Here is a 23,134-nt window from a genome sequence, read left to right on the forward strand (position 1 = left end):
AACTCATTTCGTTGTTGTATTGACGAATTCATATGTGATGATGACGTCATGCAGGTTGTAGAGTGCACGAAATTCACAAAAAATTGTAAAGTTTCACCCCCTATAACTTTGTTAGTAATGGTTGGATTTTCTTCAAACTTGACCAAACTGTGCATTATATTCTTGATTATACGCATGCCAAATTTTGTACTTCTAGGATGAACATAAGGGGGGTTGCCGGGTAAATTTCTAAAATATGGAAATATACTATTATTAACTTTATTTGTGCAGATATCGGAACCGGATATATTTTGAGGCCTAGATTTCGTAGAGGTGCACCACTGTGATTTTTTTCAGATTTTTCGGTTGGATAGGTTCGGAGAACGAGACCTGTTACACTTTTTGATGGTCATATTTTGAGCCCTCACTCCCCTACGTTTCATCTAATATCAAATATTGAACCAGATTTGAAAAGTACTAATTGAGACCTTTCATTTGATACCCTACATGGCTACATTCTGTGAAAAAAAAATTTGCACCCTCCATTCACATGTATGGGGAGCCCCCCCTTAAACTTAACACAAGATGGCGCCACTTACTGCATGTAAAGGGATCACCAGATTACATACTCTCACCAATTTTCGTGATAATCGGTTTAGCCGTTTCCGAATAAATCGGGTGTGACAGACAGACAGACAGACAGACAGACAGACAGACAGACAGACGGACAGACGGACAGACAGACACCGTCTCGATTCTAATAAGGTTTTGTTTCACACAAAACCTTAAAAATGACCGTAGTCGATACATATGGTATCTAGGCTCCGAAATATTAGGTTGTTGCAAATGAAATGGCCGTTTTGGTACTAAAATTTTAAACGACTCTAAAGCTTACAAAAATTTATTTATTTAATCAAAATAGGTCGATTGAAAACAATTCTCCCAGCGAGATTCCAGAACATGTATGCCAGTTTCGTAGAAGTCCAACTGTCGAGTGTTGATAAATTCATCGAAAGCAATTCTGACAGCCTCTTCGTTCCTAAATTGTTTTTCCGCCAAAAAACGGTCCAAATGCTTAAAAAAGTGGTAGTTGGTTGGTGAAAGGTATATATATACAGGTATATGGTGGATGAGGCAGAGTCTCATACTGCAATTCGTTCAACTTTTGAAAAGTGGTTCTGGATACATCAGGTCGTACATTGTCGTGAAGGAGTATCACACCATCTCTGTTGACCAATCTCGGCCGTTGAATACTCAATTTTTGGTGCATTTCCTCGAGTTGGGCACATTATTTCTGTTTATCGTTCCTCCAGGTGGCAAAAAAAATAGTGGATAAATCCAGCTGTAGATCACCAAAAACAGTCACCATTACCTTCTTCGGATGGAGGCTCGGTTTCGGCATATGCTTCGGTGGCTCATCAGCATCTAACCATTGTGCTGATCGGCGACGATTGTCGTATAATATTCACTTTTTATCATATGTCACTATTCTGTGCAAAAAGGAATCGCTTCTGTCGCGGGTGAGTAAAGACCTGCAAACTCCCATTCGAAGCGCCATGTTTTGCTCTGTAAGGGAATGCGGAACCCATTTGTCGAGCTTTTTCACCTTTCCAAGTTGGTGCAAGTGCCGACTAACTGTCGAATGGTGTACGACCAATTTCTCTGCAATGTCTCTCACAGACTAACGTGTGCCGGATTCGACTAGCAAGCGCAGCTCATCGTTGTCAATGGATTGTCCTGGATGTCTAAGTGGCTCATTTTGAAGGATTACGTCGACTGACCGGAATTTTTCGAAGCACCGTCCTGTGGTTCGTTCGCTTACCGTATCAGCTTCAAATGCGCTGTTACTGTTCTCGGTCGCCTCCGCTGCTTTATGACCGAATTTGAACTCATACAGAAAAAGTATACGTTCTTGGCTCTTTTCCATCCTTTTTTCCTTTCTATTCACTGCTATCACAACGATGGTCAAAACTGAAATGACTCCTTAACTAAATGTAGGAGTACTTACACTTCACTATCCGACACCAACAGCGCCAACTGGCGGTGGTTTGATGCAGCAAAATCGCAACTAACTTCAATTGATTGTCAAATCGGCCATTTCATGTGCAACAACCTAATATTTTCCCGTGCTATATCTGCTCGAATAAAGTTAATAATAGTATATTATTATACTTGGAAAATTTACCGCGAATCCCCTTTGAACTCACCCGGTGTAATTTTGCAATAATATTGGCTTTAATATAAAGCAGCATTCTGAAAATCCTACTATTATTAACAAAGTTATAGTTGATCAAAATTTGTCTTTCTCGCTTCAAATTACTACTCCTTCGCGGATAAAATGTCAGTAAAATGCCAATATCACATCGAATTTTATATCAGGTACATGCAACGTATTTAGACTATGAGTTATATATAAATGGAACCATTGTGTACCCAAACAATCTTACATAAAAATTCAATAAAACCTTTTACACCTGCAGCGCGAGCTTCCGGTATCCGACCTGTTCTTAATTATTTATACATCAACATCAATCACTAGAGAAAGACATACATATGTATACGCATATGCTAATCAAGTTTGCGGAGAGGGTCCAATTTAAAAGGATATATATTCAAATTAGTATTAGCGGTATTCAATTTACATACATATATGTATGCCTTTGTGCACGGAATAAAGCATATCTTGGAGTTTAGAAGCTACCTTCGAATGGAAGAACGAGCATAGAAAGTTTCTCACAAAAGATGAACACACAACTCTTATACCCGAAGCGTTCACTCTCGCCCAACTAATACAATTATATATATGTTATATTATAGAGATAGGTATACAAGTTATCTCTATCTATATACGTATGTATAATTATTTTAAGATTGCACATTTGCAAACTTTCCTTTTATGAAAAACACTCCTGAACTGAAGCCTTGCGTGACTAAAATCAATGCTTTTTCTTCGCTTCACGCATACAACCTGTTTCAAGCCTTGGCTCCGTAACTACATGCTTAGCATTATTTAATTCTGCAATCTTTTATCAAACTTGTCTTTCCGACTTCACATAGTCTTTTCTGAGCGGCAAAACTGACGCCCAAGCAAACAATTGTCCGTAACCAGAACTCCAGTTTGAATTTCAAGTTCAAACATAGAATTGTCGCAAGACAGAGCAAATTTTAAATTGATTTTTGAGAAATTGGCATTATTTTCAATAAAAAAATAGAAAAAAAGTGTCAAAAAACACGCCCAAAATTATTAATAAAAAATTAACCAATATAAAGAAGAAGTCTTATGTAGTGTCGAGGAGCAACTTGTTTTGGATATGCGGTGAAAATGTCAAGCCAATCGAACAAATATTGTTTAAGATATATCCGGCCAGTTCAAACAGCACTCATATGAAGCAATGAAAGAAACCGCGAAATGATAGATTTTTCTTGTATGTACATGACTTTGCTTCGAAATTCTTAAGATATTAAAGTGTACTTTAAACGAAAAAGAAAAAAATCGATTTCCCAAAAGTTCTAGAGTGGTTTTGTGTGTCCATGAATCAACTTGTTTTTGCCTTCACAGAATTTTGCTTCTTAAAATTCTAAAACAAATCGAAGAAATGGAAGTGCACTGAAAAGTTTTGGGGTTTTTATATATCATAAATGCCAGTTTTCTTGCGAAAAATATATGTTCTTGGGCATCGACGTGGCGGTTTTTGCCAATTTTTGAGTCGAATAGTTGCTAAGAACGAAGCGTACCATGTTCTCATATTTATAAACTAGTACGTAATTAATTATTCCATTAGGATTACTTTCCAAGACCCATTAGGACAACAATATCGTTTTGGATAGACTACTTCTAACCCGTCTCTTCCGCTTAATACTCCACAGGATCATATTCAGAGGAAACAGATTTACTCCCACTTTTCGTATAAATGAGCAGCTCCAGCACCTCCAGAATTACGAATATGGTTTTATAAAAAACTTTAAAATGCTTCTTGTAGCTGTAAACTTTTAAAAATAAATTACTACCAATTAGCTACAAAATCCAAAGCAACTAGACTTGATTTTTGTGCTCTACTGTATAAAATTGGCTTCTGCACTTCTACCTGTCATATTAATACGAAATCTTCTGTTTATTTGTTGGTGCACTGTCGTTATTATCAGTGAATTTGACAGCTTTCAACTTTACTGAAGCTCATGTTGTGTCAACTTTGAGATTTAATATAAGGTAGCTCCTATGAAAAGCATTCGATAAGTGCAACTTTGGTACACAGAAAGCGATCTGTCGCAGCAATCGGCAATATGGCATTCTCACAAACAACGCGATATCTTGTGAGTAATCCAGTATTACGATTACTTTCTAACGAGCAGCTTTAGTAGCATCGAATATTTCTCATAAATTTTGAGTAAAAATAGTAAATAAAATTAAACGAGTTAACAAGATTATTTATTATAGATATGTAAGCTAAGAATTTGGTGCAAAAGAAGAACAGATATGAACAGTATTTCGGGGTCAACTGTCATCGAAATACCGTGTTTTTTTTCACCAAATTCTTAGCCAATCAAGGAAATAATCTTCTCAACCCGTTTAATTTCATTGAAACTTTGGCTCACTAACCACCTTCAAACTTGATTAGTTCAGATGAGAAGATACTCCTTCTTGCTTTAGAACTTCAGCGCAATAGAAGAAAAAGACAATGTAGGCTGCATGAAATAAACAGGAAAGAAGTATACTTGGGGAATACGGTCATCTCGGCTGAGAACTGCAAACACACCTATTACAAGCTAGCATTGAAAAGAGCACAATGAATTAGAGGAAACCAACAACAAGCCGGGAAACCGGAAGCTCTGCGATTCAGGTATGAAAGGTTTTATTTTTTTCTTGTGTAAGAATATTTGAGTGCAGAACTATCCCATTTGTACATAGCCCATAATGGATATGCATTTATCATGTCAGACTACTCACTTTAGTGAGACATTGATATTTAGTACTTTGGGTTGCAGTAAATTTACACGGTAAAGACAACTTTCAGCTACCATAACTTTGTTAGTAAAATAACTAACAAAGGTTTTGCAATTTTTAATTATTTCAATATTTAATATGATAACCCTTGTTAAATATAACAGCCTCTAGCCGGCTTTAGACTCTCCTCCTTATTTTCACTAAGAATCATTTCTATCACGCAATCTAACAAAACTCTCAAAGGCCGCTTTTGAAATTTGAACCAAATTCGAACACACTGAAAAGTTCGCGCCATTGTATACGACATCCTAAATCGCATCAAGAAACTTCAGTTGACCGGCAACTGGAAGTTGTTTATCAAAATATCAACAATAATTTCGAGTGTGAATTGTGAAGAAGGACGGTGAAATATTGTTTCGTGCCTTGCTGCTCATATAATTCCGCAAAACCCCGCTGAAAGCTTTTTTAGCTGTCCCGAAAGGAAACATTCATAAGGTGTGCATCGCCATCGCCCGACGGAGTCCAAGTTCTTGGAGTCAGGTTTCAATTTTGGAAGATCATTCAATGTGAGTTAAAATTTCTTACACTTTAACTCCAATCTTAACTGATAATCATTTTTGCGGCCTGTTAATCTTTCAGAAACGTACGTTTTATCGCCGCCCAAGTAAAGATGCGAGTGAATTTTCTCGTGCACCTGTACCCTGGCATTATTTCCGCAAAAATCACGTAAACATTATCCTTGCGCATTAACCGCACTCCCAACACTACATTGTCTCTATAACTTTCACGCTGGGACACATCAATCAATTATGTAACGATATGGCGAAGATTTGCTTTAATTTAATTTCTCACACTTGTAAAATGGAAAATATGTTTCTCTTCGGAGACGTTTTTTACCATTACTGCCGAAACATAAAGTAAATTGAAGGATTGTCCTCTCCCGCGACAATTACCCAATTTTCCGTCAAAAACTGATTGATTACTTTAAAGGGAGAAAGTAACAAAAACTAAACCGTATACTTTCACGTAGATAAGATTGAAAATGCTTGCTCCGTGACGCCACATCAATTGACAACCATTAACCGCGTTTTCATTTTCGTCCTGTGAGAATTTAATTTTTAAACCATCATAATTAATAAATGATTCTTCCAAACTGTTTTTTCTTTTCAACGGATATGGTAATTAATAATAATAATAATGATTTTGAACAAACTTGAGGAAAACCTGCTTCATTTTATAATCTATATTACTGCAAATTGACATCCGCCCTTTTGGATCTATGAGGACCCCCGCTTAATCTTAATGTGGAAAGATGTAACTCACTGCATGTCTGGAGGTTCACAGCTCCCACCTTCTCACCAAATTTCGTGTCAATTGGGATAGCTGTTTCTGAGAAAAGTGAGTATGACAGACAGACACACATTGAACCGATTTTAATAAGGCTTTGTTTTACAAACAAAATCTTAAAAACGCGGGAAAAATTAATAATTTGTTTAAGGCGAATTATGCCAAAATGCTTTATAAACAATTTAAATTTCTAAGATTTTACTAATTTATCGTAGAAATTCAAAAAAAATACAAATACGGTGTGATCCCAATAAATCGATACACCGATAATTCGTATTTTCGCCTAATTCGTGTAAATTTCCTAGTCCCCAGAGCTAATTGTCATTATTGTGCGCTCCCAATAATTAGTAATCCCGATATTTCGTACCAAATCATCAGTCCCTTGAAGATATGAATTATCGGAATTCTACTGTATCAACTTCTTCGCTCTTTGCACTGAACAGGTAGTTCACCAATTCTGTAAACTTATGAACAGATCGCTGACCCTCGCAATCTATTATAGCTTGAATCGCTGAGACATATCGCGTTGTGTGTGGCATATGCAATGCAATATTGCATCATAGAACTACATTGACAGATCGCTGCGGGCAGAGATCGCTTGCCGCCGCGAAAGATGGCGCTCCCTATGGGGAAGGCTTTACTTTTCCTCAATTTTCCAACAACCTTTGAGTTTAAATTTAACCGCTTGGTTTCTGGTCCAGTCCATTTTGTTTACCTCCGAATAAGGATTGCCAGACAGCAATTTGATAAAGGAGAACTGCACAAGGAGGATTTTCTTTAATAAAGGAGAACGTCCACAATTAAACAAGTTTTTTTTTAATATAAATCAATTTGATTTTCATCGTATTCTGGCAAACTGTCAATTTTCGAAACAAATTCTTATATTTATTTAGTTTTTTGATAAATAATTATAATGATCTTCACAGAACATATGTTTAAAGTTACATACATTTAAGTAAATCAAAGATTAATACATTCGTTAACTTACACTTCCGCTTACTCATAATTGCCCGTGCAACACAACCTCTTTAAACTATGCCAAAATGTTGCACTGTCATTAAAACTTAACAATAATAAACGTTTCACGCTGAGTGCAAGTGACATATAGGAGGATATAAAGTTAACGTAGGTAAGGTAAGACGGGATGGCACAGCCAATGAAAATTTCACGAATTTTTTAGGCATAACGAAAAAATTTTGCAGCTCTAATGCTAAAAAGTCATCAGCTCCAGATCATGTTCTGGGTTTACTATAATTGTGAGTCTTTTTTCATCTTCAGCAAAGTCTTCTCAACATCACAGCCTATACATAGCAGAAAAAGTCTACGTTCACTCAATAATAGACTCCCCGCCTTATTTTCACTAACGGCTGAAATCACTTATGATGCAATTTAACAAACCTATCAAAGACCGTTTTTGAAAAAAAATGTGTGTTTGAAATTATCAGCATTTGAAATTTCAACCAAAATCAAACAGACTGAAAAGCCCGCGCCATGTTGTGTGACGTTACTACTCGAGGTAAGAAACTTCAGCAGCCCGGAACTGGCAGTTATTCATAAAAATATAAAACTACCAATATAAGTTTCCCGCGTGAAATGCTAAGGAGGACCATGAAATATTGTTTCGTGCATTGCTACACAAATAACTCCATAAAACCCCGCAGAAAGCTTTTTTGGTTGTTCTCAAAGAAAATTTTCGGAAGAAATAGATAGCTATCGTACGACGGAATCCAGTTTCTTTGTAATGAGGTTAAACTGTGAGGATCATTTTAAGGTGAGTTAATATTTTTTAAACTTTAACTCCAATCTTAATTTATAATATACGATTGCGCTAGAATTTGATGTCGCTTTTATTCAAATTCAAATCAAGTTACAAGAGAAGGGACCTCGAACAACATGCCTAAGGTACGAATCCCACTCAGTGCGGCCTTCTGAATCTTTCAGAAACGTACGTTTTTCTTGTCGTTCAGGTAAAAATGTCAGAATTTGCTGTATAGCTTGCCTGCGGAAACCTAAAGTAAATTGAAGGATTGTCCTTTCATGCAACAATTACCCAGAACCTTTTCTAAATTGCGCATAACTTATTTAATATTTGCTGAAATTGATTTTTGCTTTCTCATTTGTTTGAAGCAAAAAACAACAATAAATTTCTGGCAGAAAAAATTAAGATTTATTGTTTGGAAAAAAAGAATTAAACCCAATTACATTGTAGTTTTTCAGTAGAAAAGGACTGCGTTCACTTCTTAGTACTTGGATTTGCCGTTAATTTAAATTCATGTTTCAGTATTAGGTAACCCTAAAGTGTTGAAAAGTATATAATTTAAAAATATTTTTGGGCATAAATGGTACCTTTTTATAATGAAAAAATGGAAGACATGAAATTTGTGGTAGCGAGCGACAAATTATTCTTAAATTTTGGAAAGATGGCAAAAGCGTACGACAAATTGCTAAAGGTATTCGTCGTCAATATTCGTCTGCGCAGAGAGTTATACATACTTGTGAGCAAAAGTCCACAACCAGAAAAAAAAACTTTATAGCAAAATAATTTTCAATTATGAATGAACTAAAACTTCTAACCATTGCAGTAGCCATTCGAACAGTGTTTCTAAGTCGGACATTTTTCTGTTAACTGTTTTCACGCAAGGGATAAAGTCGACGGTAATATTACCATGTACGAAAAATTCAAAGCAACAGTTGTATGCAAAAGGCAAAAAAAAACATTTACAGTAGGAACAATACCTAGTTCTTTTCTTAATTTATATATTAACTGTAAAAAACATGGACATTTCAAATTAAATATTAATTTTTCGTGTTCGATCATTGCTCTTTTTTTACTTAAATTAAATGAGAAAGCAGAAATCAATTTCAACAAAAATTAAATAAGTTGTGCACAATTTAAGGAAAATTTTGTGGGTAAACGTAGACTTTTTTCTGCTAAGTGCTATACGTATATTCAGAGGATTGCAGGAATTGTTCGACTAAGGACAATTCTGTTTGTTCGTATTTTCGTTAGAACGATAGGTTCAAGCTTTCTAAATGAAAAAAGTTGGTCGCACATTATTCAGATCACGCAAACTACGGTCTCTTCGCCCGTTCTTAATAAGCGCTTCAAGGCAGGTGAATTCCTAGAGGCCAAATATCAGCTTCCTTTTGACGCACTTTATATAAAACTACGAAAGTCCTTTTTAATTCAGTTGCGTGATTCTATCGCAACTTTCTTTCATATGTACTGTGATTGGTCTTTTTTTTCTGCATTGAAAATTACCACCTGAAGTCCCAATTTTCCTTCTCTCTCTCATACAGTGTCTGCTTTTTCTTTGATGCAAGTGAAAAATAAAATTTCAGACTAAATTTATTGGAAAAGATATAGAAAAAGTAAGCATGGCACTAAAAAGGGCATGCATTTTTAATTTTGCTTTATTATCAATTAAAAAAACAAAAAGAAACTGAGCAGTTTGATGCACTATAATATTTACTTATAAACTAACAAAGGTTTTACAATTTTTATTTATTTTAATATTCAATATAATAAAACTCGTTAGATATAACAGCCTCTAGTCGGCTCTAGACTCCCCGCTAAGGACGGAAATCATTTCTATGATACAATCTAACAAAACTCTCAAAGGCCGTTTTTGAGATTTCAACCAAATTCGAACACACTGAAAAGTTCGCGCCATTGTATACGACATCCTAAATCGCGTCAAGAAACTTTAGTAGATCGACAACTGGAAGTTGTTATCAAAATATCAACAATAATTTCGCGTGTGAATTGTGAAGAAGGACGGTGAAATATTGTTTCGTGCCTTGCTGCTCATACAATTCCGCAAAACCCCGCTGAAAGCTTTTTTAATAATGATAATAATAATCGTTGGCACAACAATCCATATTGGATCAGGGCTTTGAAGTATGGTTAGAACACTTCATTCAAGAGCATAACATTACACTACAGTACACTGTAGGAGGCAATGTGATCAGCATTTCGCTCGCCCAAGATTATTATCTCACTGCCACCAGTGAGATTCGAACCGCGACCTTCCGTACGACAGCCTTGTGCCCTAACCACTCAGCTATCCGGACACAAAAGCTTTTTTAGCTGTCCCGAAAAGAAAAATTCCTAAGATGTGCATCGTCATCGCCCGGCGGAGTCCAGTTTCTTGGAAGTCAGGTATAAATTTTGGGGATATGGTAATTGGGCAGGTAAAACTACAATTTCGGTTTCAAAAAACATAGTTTTTTTCTGAAGCGGTGAGTCTATTAACAAGTTTTTCTGTTGTTTCTAGCTTGATGTTCTTCCACACTTCTTGCAAAGCTTTTTTTTTAAACTTTGGTTGCTGGAAATCTCGTGTTCACAGATGTTGTTTTTAAGCTATTATAGATTCTCAATAACGTGTAGTAAGCCCTGGCGACTGAGAGGTGATTTCATTTTTCACTTGCATCAAATAAACTGACACTCACTGTAAATAAACATTCCTTTAGAGCGTTTACTGAAAAACAAGTCATCAAATTATGTCTTCCAAATATAGAAAATAGTGTAAAGAAGAATTCAATCTTACAAGAATTAGTTTGTACTTTCCATATTTGGTTCAATCGTTACAATCATCATTCCCCAAAAGCAGAAAAAGAACGCACGTTCCCATCCCACCCCAAACCAAAAACCTATTTACGAAGCGACTTACTGTGTGTTACAGAATTTCCAGGGTTAACTACTCCCATTTTCAGTAATTAAAATGTTGTAAAAATTACCTAGGAAGAACTGGTCTATATGTATACATATAACAGATTAGCCATAATACAAAGATTGATCTTTAGTTTTTATTTCATTAGTTCGCATTATTGTTATTTGTTCTGCGAACAAAAGGGCCCCCATTAATACCAAATATGTATATTTTGTCTTGATGACATTTGTGATAAAACACTATATTGTAACAAACAATTGTGTATTATAAAGTCAGTGTGTTAAATTCAGTAATATGCAATAAGAATTTGAATGTATGTAACCTAATGTAAATCAATGCATAGATATAGGATATATTAGACTGTATTAGAATAATTTCAAAGAAAAAACCTTATAAAAACACAAATGCCTGTTATATTTGCAGGTTGCAGTTTTTTATGGAATAGAACATTCATCTCAATATAGTAAATACTTTTATTATCTATTTGAAGCGGAACCAAATATTATATCTAATATAATCTTGTTGCTTATTTCGAAGAGTTTAACCTAGTTTTCCCTCGCACACATGACATGAATGAAAACGCAATTTATAATTAAATAAACAATATTTTATATGCGTTCCAGCTAATAAAATCTTGGATTGCATTAATAAGAAAAATCACCTCAAAATTTATATAAAACAACGACAACCTGTCTAATTAAAGCCCTGTAAATAGAACCATGGATATTATATGAATATTAGCAAAATATGATTTAGAAAATTTATAAAATGGTGGTTTTTATTTTTCTTGCTTCAGCTTTTTTCAGCAAGAGTACGACACTCAAAATCCCAACGGGCTTTTCGCGGTGAATCATAATTGGTCTTATTTCTCATATCCTATTTTAACTATTCTCTGATATTAATTATTATCATTTAAATGCCTGAAAAGGAAGTATCTCTCGTCCTCTCGTCTACATAGGGTTAACAATATATGTGTATGGAAAGTTAGGTAGGACCATTACACGCTACACAGCTTATCAGCGGTGGAAATCCAGCTAGTGAAAACAATCAAGTATTTAGTAGTTAATCTCGCATCCAAGTTAGCGTGGAAGCATCATATCCAGGACCAATATCAGAAACCATGTATGTTGTCCTGGCGTTGTAAAGCTGCGATATATGCGACCGGGGGTCTCACGACAATTTTTTACACATTTTACACTCTGATTTTCCACATCCTACTCTCACTTCTACATGGTAACCATCGGTCAATGCAACTGCAGCTAATGAGAGAGGGAACCGGCGGGTTCCTTCCACCGCAAAACAAGGTCTTAAACCATACCTGATTAATAATAATAATAATAATCGTTGACGTAACAATCCATATTGGATCAGGGCCTTGAAGTGTGTTAGAGTAGTTCATTAAGACCGTGACGGTACAGTACCCTATAGGAGGCAATGTGGTCAGCATTGCGCTCGCCCGAAATTATTACCCTGATTTGACCTTCACCGCTGAGCAGACGTCAAATCACGATACAAACTCCACTGCCGCCAGTGAGATTTGAATCGCAGTGTGATGTTGCCAGTCCACTGATAGTTCCTCTGATCCCAGCCTCTTTACCTTACCTTCTCTCTATTAGAGTTTATGGAAAGTTGGAGCAGCTAAATTGCCAAACTCCAGGCTAACCGACTTTGGGAGCAGCAATTGCTTAAACTCCACAAGAATTAAACACGTCGTGTTCACCTTTGATAATTCTAACGAACTATATATTTCTCAATCCATGTTTCCTAATTTATACAAAATGTACACATACTTAGTAGGCCTGTACTTTTAGATACATATGAATGTACAGTATATGGGAGAAAATATTACGTAGTAAGCAATGATAATGTGGATCAGTTTTACAGTATTTTACACCCTTTCGTACAACAGGCTAAAGTTCTAACCATTGAGTTATCCGAACGCCTGATTGTAGGTATAAAAGGCTATGAGAAGGTCACCCTGAAAATAAATCTAAGGAGCGCAACGTACGCGGCACCCGGCATTGGAACACGATTTGGATTGTTGACTTTGGGCTGACGTTTGCAACATTCTGTTATCTGAGTACGTAAGGTGAAATCTTACCGAAACGGCATTCAGACTAGTGTTGTAAACGCCTCGCGGATTACACTTCCGTAGTCAAAAGGAAGAATATCCCGAATGGAGACTCCTCAAACTCGAGATGCAAGCAAGAAATGACACAGAAGCCGTGAATGGAGATACAAATGTTACACACCTGAAACGGATGGATGAAAGAAAAGTAGTTTGGATAAAACGAACGAAACGGACGAACGGCGAAGAAGACAAAATAACTAAAAAACCGAGGCCCGTCACTATTTTGATTAAGAAAACGGGGGAAATATCGTATGCGGATATATTGCACAACGTCAAAACAGAAGAACAATCAGCTGAAGGACCATCGGAGAAGCCCTGGGCGTACAAACAGAGCTTAAAATCCTAACCCATCGTATCACCATCGAATGTAAAGACATCGGTGAAATTACTACCAAGTCGCGGCGATTCGGTCTAAGTTCGAAATCGAGGGAGCAGTAGCCTTAGAGACGGTATCTTTGCGAAAAGCATACGGCGGCACTGAAACTGCGGCACTTGTCCTTTCTGCTGAAAGCGCAAAGAAGCTTTTGGAAGCAGGAAAAATAAAACTAGGTTGGGTTGTCTGTCGCATCCGCGTCGGACGAGGATTACAAAGTGTTTCAAATGTCTGGAATTTGGACACCTTGCCAAACAAAATAAGGAAGATCGTTCCAAGCTATGCAAGAGATGCGGAGGTGAAGGCCATATTGCGAAGAACTGCGATAAAACATCATCATGCATGTTCTGTAGAACAGATCAGACATAAGACGCTGGCCACACAGCTGGCAGTAATAAATGTCCGGTGCTCAGAAGGGCCTTGAATATTACGAAATCAACATGAAGGTGATACAGAAAAACCTCAATTACTGCGAGGTGGCTCAGGATCTCCTGGCACAAACTGTAGTAGACAAGAGAGCGGACCTAATTCTAATAAGCGAACCGTACAAAATGCCAGATAATAATGCTTGGATTCATGACAAAAACAAACAGGCCGATATGTGGGCAGGCGGCACGAGGTATAACCTACAGTGATCATTGGGCGGTAGTGTTTGAAATCAAAGAGGACAGAATGGAGCAGAATCTCCAACTGACAAGTCCAAAATGGAAGGATTCTCTCTTCAATAAAGATGCGTTTGACTTGGTGATGAACTCCGCCAGTATGAACCAAGGATCAGCAGAAAAGTTGACAGTCAGTTCAGTCTGTTGCCAACGCGTGCGACGCTGCAATGCCAAGAAGAGTTCCCAGCAGAAGAAGCTGCTGCATGCTACTGGTGAAGTGAGGAAATAAAGACGCTGAGGGCAAAGTGCCTGTAAGTTCATAGAAGCGTTCAACGTTCGAAGGGAAGACTGAACTTCCAGGAGCTGCTCACCACATTCAAACAATTGAGACATGATTTGGCGAAAGCCATCAAACAAAGCAGAAACAGAAGCTGTAAAAGCCTCTGCAACGAAGCTGACTTAAACCACAGCACAGCGTATACAGTGGTCATGTCTAAAATAAAGGGGAAGAAATCACCGCAAGTAACTTGTCCGACAATGCGGGCATCGATAGTGAAGACACTGTTCTCACAAGGATCGTACACAACCATCGAAGCAATCTGTGCAGCTGCACAAACAACCTCGCGATCCGTCGTCATATCGCCCAATATGCGTTATAGATACGATGAAGAAGATGCTGGAGTGAGTAATTGACAACAGATTGCGGGCGACAGCTGAAAATGAAAGGGTTCTTTCCGATATGCAGTTTGGATTCAAGAAAGGCTGCTCCACCGTCGATGCAATAAAGGTGGTGGTAGACAGAGCTGTCACTGCCAACAGTATTGCGCAGTGATCATGTTGGACATAAAGAATGGTTTCAGCTCAGTAAACTGATCGGCCATCAGTGTCTAACTACTTTACAAACAGGAAACTAAAGTACGAGACCGACAGAGACCCAAATTCAGGGGTCGATACTGGGTCCACTCTTGTGGATACTGAGATACTTCAAAATTCGCGTTAGAAGCCAGACTATAAGAAGCAAGGGGGCGATAAAATTGTTAGCTATTTCATCATCTCAGGAGTCTATGCACCAGGCCTCTCATTCTGTATTGAGTTCGCCTGCAATGCCCTCCTACATCAGGGTTGCTTCCACTGGCTCTACACCCCTAATCCAGCGGCCCCCATGCGACGAGTTACGGTCCACCGAGCCTCTGATCCTGTCTCGCTCCATCGCGCCTACGACGGGACAATATCCGCAGCCTCCTCAGGAAGTTTTGAATCGGAACACAGCCGCCCCACTTTCTGACATCGTTCTCGCTACCGCCATATATCCTGGCACTTCATCCATCCATACCAGTGGTCCCAAGTTAAAGGTGGCGTCCCCACCTAAACAGCTCTTCATCTCCAGGCTAACGTTCACAACGTCTACGGACGATGTTCTGGAGTATATAAGGAGCAAAGTTGGTTTACTCTCTCCTCTGTCCTGCATTAAACTCACAAAATACGACAACACCGACCGGGTAATTGCATCTTTCAAGGTTACTTATCCACACGAAGTTGATGTCCTCGGCAACCCTTCTTTCTGGCCTGAAGGTGTATTCATAAAGCCGTATAAGCGCCCCAATTCGCGGGTAAATTTCAGGGCAACCCGCCTGCCTCGCCGAGCTATATAACTGGATCCATGTTCACTGTCCGTCTGTTTTATCAGAACGTCAGGGGTTTAAGAACCAAGCTGGGGGCCTTCAATTTATCCGCGCTGGCTCAGCAACACCATGCCATCTGTATCTCCGAAACCTGGCTAGACGATGCCATATTATACTCCGAGCTCCCCGAAGAGTACTCCACTTTCCGTTGTGATAGGGACCGGGATGCTTCTCGTAAGTCCACTGGCGGTGGAGTCCTAATTGCTATGGCCTAATCATCCTAGTCTTCCAATTCCTTCCAACAACCTCTCCTATTCTTCCCTCCCACTTTCTTCCTTTATGTATACTTGCTCTGCCCTGAATTTCAATACCACCAAAAACTCCTTGGGCCACACTCTCGATCTCTTCCTTTCCAACCTCCCCGAGCGACACCTCTCTTTATTTCCTGGCACATCCCCGTATGTAAAAACCGACGCTCACCATCCCGCGGTTGAATTTGAAGCGGAGCTCCCTCGTTCAAAACCCAAAACCAAGCGTAAACCCATTAAGTTCAACTTCCGCAAAGCCAATTTCGACGGTCTGAACTCAGCTTTAGCGTCTTTCAACTGGGCACATATATTAAGTAATTCATCGTGTGATCAAGCTCTTAACACCTTCTACAATATCCTCTCTGATCTCCTCTCCTGTTATGTCCCTTCTTCCCCTTCCTGCCTACGTTCTTACCCAACTTGGTTCACAACGGAACTTCATATTAACATTCGGTTGAAACATACACTGAGGAAGAAGTTTCGGGCTTCTAAAAATGACGCCGACCTTGCTCACTTTAAAGCTATACGATCTACTGTGAAGTCAATGGTCAGAAAAGCGCGTAAAAGGTACCTATCAAGCGTCGAAGCCGCCCTTGCCCGCGGTAACTTAAAACCCTTTTGGTCTCACGCTCGCAACTCTCGTAATCCAACTCAATCTGTCCCTTCTTCTATCATCTTCGCTGACTCCACTGCCAACTCCCCACAACAATCCTGCGACCTTCTCTGCACCTACTTCTCTTCAGTGTTTTCTCCCTCGAGCCCTTCACCCTCTACACCTTTCATAACCACAGACTCCTCCGACTCACTAGCCATTCCTCTCCTTACGCCTTCCTTGGTTGAGTTCCTCATTGGTAACCTTGACCCCAATGTCGGACCTGGCCCCGATGGGCTTCCTAATCTCTTCCTCCTTAACTGTAGAAAACACATTTCCCTCCCACTGTGTATAATCTACAACAAAAGTCTAGACGAATGCTACTTTCCCCGTCTCTGGAAAGAGGCCCTTATCATTCCTATCCTCAAGAGCGGAGACCCTTCCCTTGCTGTGAACTACCGCCCCATTTCCCTTCTCTCCTCTTGCTCCAAAATCCTAGAAAGATACGTCAACGACTGGTTGACCGCGCACTTCGGTCACCTCATTGTCAAAGAGCAGCATGGTTTCGTGAAACATAGATCAACGGCTTCAAATCTTCTGGTCTTTACCAACTTTGTTGCAAAACGCTTGAATTCACGATAGGAGGTACATGCTGTTTATACTGATTTCTCCAAAGCCTTTGACACCGTTGACCATAACATTCTCCTCTCTAAACTTTCTTCGCTAGACTTCCCTCCCTCAGTCATCTCCTGGCTTTCCTCCTATCTCTCATACCGTTCCTGCAAAGTTTCTTTTCATGGTCACTCATCTCGTTCCTTCTCTCCTTCCTCTGGTGTTCCCCATGGCTCTGCAGTTGGCCTCCTACTCTTCCTGTTTTTTATCACTGACCTCGCCTCCATCCTCACCTGTCCGTATTTGCTTTACGCAGACGAATTTAAATTGTTTGCCTTTGTTTCGTCTCCATTGGACTGTGCTCTCTTACAATCCAACCTTGATAATTTAGCTCGTTGGTATTCGGTCAACAAGCTGACACTGAATGTCAACAAATGCCACTGGATGCGCTATTCCCTGAAACCCTCCCCATCATCCTTTTCCTATTCTCTCAGTGGTCAACCCCTTTCACTATTGACCTCCTTCAAAGTCCTGGGTGTAATATTCGACGATAAACTTCGTTTCGATTCCCACTTCGTTGACATCATCAATAGAGCTTCCAAAATGTCTGGTTTTATCCTACGTTCCTCGTCCGACTTTACCTCAATCCAGCCCTCCTTAACACTCTTCAATTCCCTTGTCAAAAACATCCTTGAATATTGCTGTGTAGTCTGGTCCCCCTACCGCATCCGTGACGGCCGCGCTCTTGAAGCTGTACAACGCAAATTCACCCGGACCCTCTTTTACAAAAAGAACCTTCCACGGGTTGATTATCCGTCAATCTCCCCTCCCTACAGCAACGCCGTATCTTCCTTGATATGTGTACTCTTTTCAAACTCTGCAATGGTCTGATGGACTGCTCAGCCAACTCGGATATTACTCTCCGTATCTCCTCGTCTCATAACACACGTAATGCCGACATTTTTGATGTAGCCTTCGCCGAGCTCGAGATTTGCTTTCACTCTCCGATCCCGAGGTTTTGCCGGTCCTACAATGTCCTACAGCTTGGTTCCTTTGACTCTATGTCCCTCTCTAGCTTTAAGCGCAAAATATACCATTTACTTGCTCCTCCCTCTGAGGACAATATGTAATAAGAAATTTGCTTTCTGTGTATTGTCCTCATTAAATAAATAAATAAATAAATAAATAAGCTATGATGCTCTAAAATAGACTCAAATTCAAAGTGCATGTAGAGTACGTCGAAAAAAAGGCAGCACTGTCCTAGGCAGCACTCTCGCGAATGCTGCAAATATTGGCGGGCACAAATACGTCAGTAGAGTGTTGCTAACTCGAGTGATTAGCGCAGTCTTGCTCTATGCCGCTCTTGTATGGGCTGCATCGTTTAAGCTTAAGGAAATCAGGAGAAACCTTTTGCTCTTGTACAGATTATGTGCTGTTGCCGGTAGACATCTTAGCTGAAAAGATGTCACGAATCTATGTCACGTCAACCCAAGACGTTGTGCAATTGATCAAGAGCGAGGAAAGGGCATCAGCAATGGTCAGATGGCAGACCCTATGGGATGGCTCAACGAAAGGCGGATGGACCCATTAGCTGATTCCGATCATCCGTGTGTGGGTCAATCATCGCCACGAAGCCTGTTGTTACCAGTTAACGCAGATTTTAGCTGGTTACGATGGGTACCGCAAACATTTACACAAGTTTGGGCATGACGACTCGCCCGCATGCCCAACCTGCCCAGGCTAGGAAAAAGACGCTGAACATACCATATTGTATTGCAATCGCTAGGTGGTAAGTGGACCAACATGCATCTTCTGGCGGAACGCTTGCTTCAGCGGGAAAATAAATGGTAGGAATTAGTGTCATTCGTAAAAAGCTCCGTATAACAGAAAGGAAAAGGCGAACGAACAGCCATACAGGAATGACAGCATGATTGCTAACCGGCCCCGTGAAGTAATATCCAACGACAGTTTCGCGGGGTTAGCTGTTGAAGGATGCGCGGGTGTTTAAAGGTAGTTTAATACATAGACGAATCGTGAACATCAGCGGTTTCTGCTGACGTCTCTGGAAGATTTCACACCCTGACTTTGCAAAAAAAAACACATATACGGCACTAACAGCAGAGTAAACTCGGAAATTTTTCACGCGCAAATAATCGAAGAACATCAAACATGTGCAATGCTTTTCGTCCATCATACAAATTCGAGCAATTTGCCGGGAGACGAATCTCCTATGTGTAGTTGTATTGACTGTGACGAAGTTGCAATTCATTTGCCACAATAATGCACCCTATTTAGCAAATTCATTACATTCTAGGCTGAGCGATTGTTGCTGTAGCTCTACCATACTTAAGTTACAAACCTACTTGGAAACCGCTCGGTGCACACTGTTGGATATTCTTGCAACCGTTGCTGTTGCTGTTGCTGCGGGCAACCACAACTTGACCACTCACGTGCAATTTATCTGCAACCTGCAACTTCGTTGGCATCCTGATCGACTTTATATGTTTGGTCTAACAGCAGAAAGCGGTGATTAGGAACTAATTCCTCCGATTTCGAATCAATTCTACTGTGATGAGTATCCGGAAAAAGAAATTGTTATTTTCAAACGTGCATATCATAGGTGAAAATCAACTGATTACCGCCTGAATGGCAGTGAATCAACTCCGAAATCGATTATGACGACATTAAATGGATTACCACTTGCATGCTTAAGAACCATTTCAGGAATTAATGAAACTCTCTTTGATACTCTGAGAAAAATGGATACTTTCACTTTTAAGAGGAGCTTTTTAAAACAAGTCGGGATACCGGAAGCTGGACGCTCCGGGTATAGAGGTTTTGTGTTCATCGTATGTGCAAAACTCATTATGCACGACTTTTCATTCGTACATAACTAAGAATGCAAAATATTTCGTCATATTTGCCAAACTCCAAGATACCTATATGTATACATATCAACGAAATAAATACTGTGTTCATCCTAAATAAACAAACACTGTCTGTTACCGCATGATGCTGCGCACAGTATATATGTGCGCGTTTAAATTGACCTGACCCATCTTCACGCATTTCCACTTTACTCGGTGCACAAAAGTATACATATATATCTCATGTAGGTAAATTAATAACCACTGGTAACCAGGTATACACATGTCTATTATATTAGTTACTACCCACAAGCTTTATTAGCAAATACATATACATCCATATGTCTGCCTCGAGTAATTGACATTGGTATGGAAATAACTAAAAAAAGCCAAAAAGGAAAAACTAAAACGTCCCCATAGACCCGCTGTTCATAGAAGCTTACTTTATATGATGATGATGTCATAAACGTCTTAGAGTGCCATAAATTTACCTGAAATGCGAAAGTTTCACCTTCTATAACTTTGTTAATAATAGTCGGATTGCCTTCAAACTTTTCAAAATTATGCTGACATGTACCTCTGGGATGAACTTAAGGGGGGTTTTCTGGTAGATTTCTAAAACATGGTAATATACTATAATTAACTGTATTTGTGAAGATATCGGAATGGGATGTATTTTGTAGCCCGGATTTCATATATTTTTTCGGGTCTTTCGGTTAGGTAGGTACTGAGAACTGGGACCTGTTTCACGTTTGAGGTTCCCATTTTGAGCCCAAACTCTCCTAAGTGTCACCCAACATCAGAAATAGAAATTTGATACCCGACATGACCATATTCTGTGAAAAAAAAATATATACCCCCTCCCAACACAGAATCTTCTCACCAATTTTTTAATCGGTTCAACCGTTTCAGAGTAAATCGGGTGTGGCAGACAGACTGACAGACGGACAGACGGGCAGACGGACAGACGAACTGCTGGAGATCTGCGGCAGAATAGGAGATAATAAAGAGCCGGGCCTGGACGGAGTACCGAATAAGGCCCTTAAGCTTGCCGCGAAATCCAGGTCGGACATGTTCACTGAGTTGTTCGAAGCGTGCATGTCCCAGGGAATTTTTCCAGCGGTATGGAAGCGGCAGAAGTTGGTGAAGGTGAACCATCCTCATACCGACCCATATGTCTTTTGGACACCCTGGGGAAAATGTTAGAGCGGGTAATCTATAATAGATTACTCCCGGTAGTTGAGAGCCAAGGCGGTCTTTCAGATCGGCAGTATGGGTTCCATAAAGTGAGATCAACCATTGATGCTATCAAATTGCTTGGCCGAAGATGCAATCCACGGAAAGGGTAGTACCAGCAAATATTGCGTGGTAGGAACCCTGGACGTGAAAAATGCATTCAATTCGGCCAATTGGAATCTAATTCGAAAATCCCTAGCGAAGGTTGGTATTCCCGCCTATCTCGCCGCAATTGTCGATAATTATTTAACTGAAAGGAGGCCCTGGCACGACACTGATGACGGACCGCAAGAGTACGTCGTTTCCGCGGGTGTCCCGCAGGGCTCCGTATTGGGCCCACTACTATGGAACATCATGCACAACGATGTATTAAATCTTCCCCTTCCGGAGGAAGCCACAGTGGTGGGTTACGCTGACGACATTGCACTGGTTTTTGTTGCAAAGCATCTCGAAGATGCGGAGTTATACTCAAGCGAAGCAATCAGTGCTGTCAAATGCTGGTTGGAAAGCTCTGGCCTGACGCTTGTGGAGGAAAAAACAGAAGCAGTCCTCACCACGAAGCGCCGGAAGAGAAATGACGCCTGTATTAGAATCGGGAATCATATCATCACTTCCAAGCCGACCATCAAATACTTGGGGGTGGTGATAGACAGGAAGCTCAGTTATAAGCAACACCTACAGTATGTTTGTGATAAATCATCCACTGCTAGTATGGCCCTGGCGAGGAGGATGCCGAACGTTGGGAGGAGGGGGCACGGCATACCTCTAGGTTGCTTATAGCCAAGGTGGTGACCTCAATCATGCTCTATGCGACCCCAGTTTGGAGCGGGGCTTTGCGGATGTCAGTTAACACTAGCAAACTGAGTGCAGTCTACAGGAGGACAGCTCTAAGGTATGCTCTGCCTTCAGGACCGTCTCAGATGATCCAGCATTCGTCATCTCTGGAATGATGCCGATTGACATCTTGGCAGATGAGGTGGCGAATATATACCATGCGAAGCCAATCTCTCCATTATTACAGACGAAGAACACTGAGAGGAAGAAATCCATAAATAGATGGCAAGAGCGGTGGGAACGCTCGGGAAAGGGTCGGTGGACTCACAGGCTCATTCCTGCCATCAAGGAGTGGTTGGAGAGACGACACGGTGAGATTAATTATAATCTCATCCAGTTTCTCACGGGACATGGAGGATATCTCGAATACCTTCACAGGCTTAAATTAGAGACCTCACCCGACTGTCCAAATTGTGATGGAGTCGCAGAGGATCTAGAGCATGTATTCTTCCAATATCCGAGATTTGCGGAAGAAAGGAGGAATCTAGAGGAGACTCTAGGAGAGGTGCTGGTACCAGAAAATCTGGTGCCGAAAATGCTAGCACATCAAGAGAATTGGGATGCGGTCAACTCCATGATCGCATCTATTCAAGATAAATTGCGAAAGGCAGAGGAAAGGAGAAAAGCGCGGTCACGTGCGCCGCATGTAGAAGAAATGGAATTAAGCTAGAGTGAGCTGACTCCGCCCCGTGATGTAATACCTTATGGTGGTTCCGCGGGGTAGGGAGGAAGTCGGGGGTGGTTTTAGTGGGTAAAAATCTCACACGCTGGTGTGTCCAGACCAGTGTCTTTTGAAGATTTCCACCTCCTCAAAAAAAAAAAAGACAGACGTATAGACGGACAGGCGGACAACTTGGCCACCTTGGCATATAATGTTCCAAGTGATTTGGATCTGGAGAAGAAAGTGTTCATGCGAAGCACAACCTTACCGAGAACACCAGTAGCAAGAACAACCAAGAATGAACTGAAGATGAACCGTTGGACGACGAAAGTTGTGGCAACACCCACCGCATATG

At 40.1% G+C, this 23,134-nt stretch overlaps 1 long non-coding RNA gene across 1 annotated transcript; it reads left to right on the forward strand.

The window, feature by feature from the left end:
- The first annotated feature begins 3,870 nt into the window (after nucleotides 1-3,870).
- On the forward strand, nucleotides 3,871-12,055 carry LOC119647092. Its single transcript, XR_005248801.1, has 3 exons — nucleotides 3,871-4,290; nucleotides 4,628-4,817; nucleotides 11,365-12,055. It is a non-coding gene; the product is annotated as an uncharacterized LOC119647092 (long non-coding RNA).
- Nucleotides 12,056-23,134: the final 11,079 nt, after the last annotated feature.

This window comes from Hermetia illucens, chromosome 1 (assembly GCF_905115235.1).
Source record: "Hermetia illucens chromosome 1, iHerIll2.2.curated.20191125, whole genome shotgun sequence".
In the NCBI taxonomy this organism is placed as follows: Eukaryota; Metazoa; Arthropoda; class Insecta; order Diptera; family Stratiomyidae; genus Hermetia; species Hermetia illucens.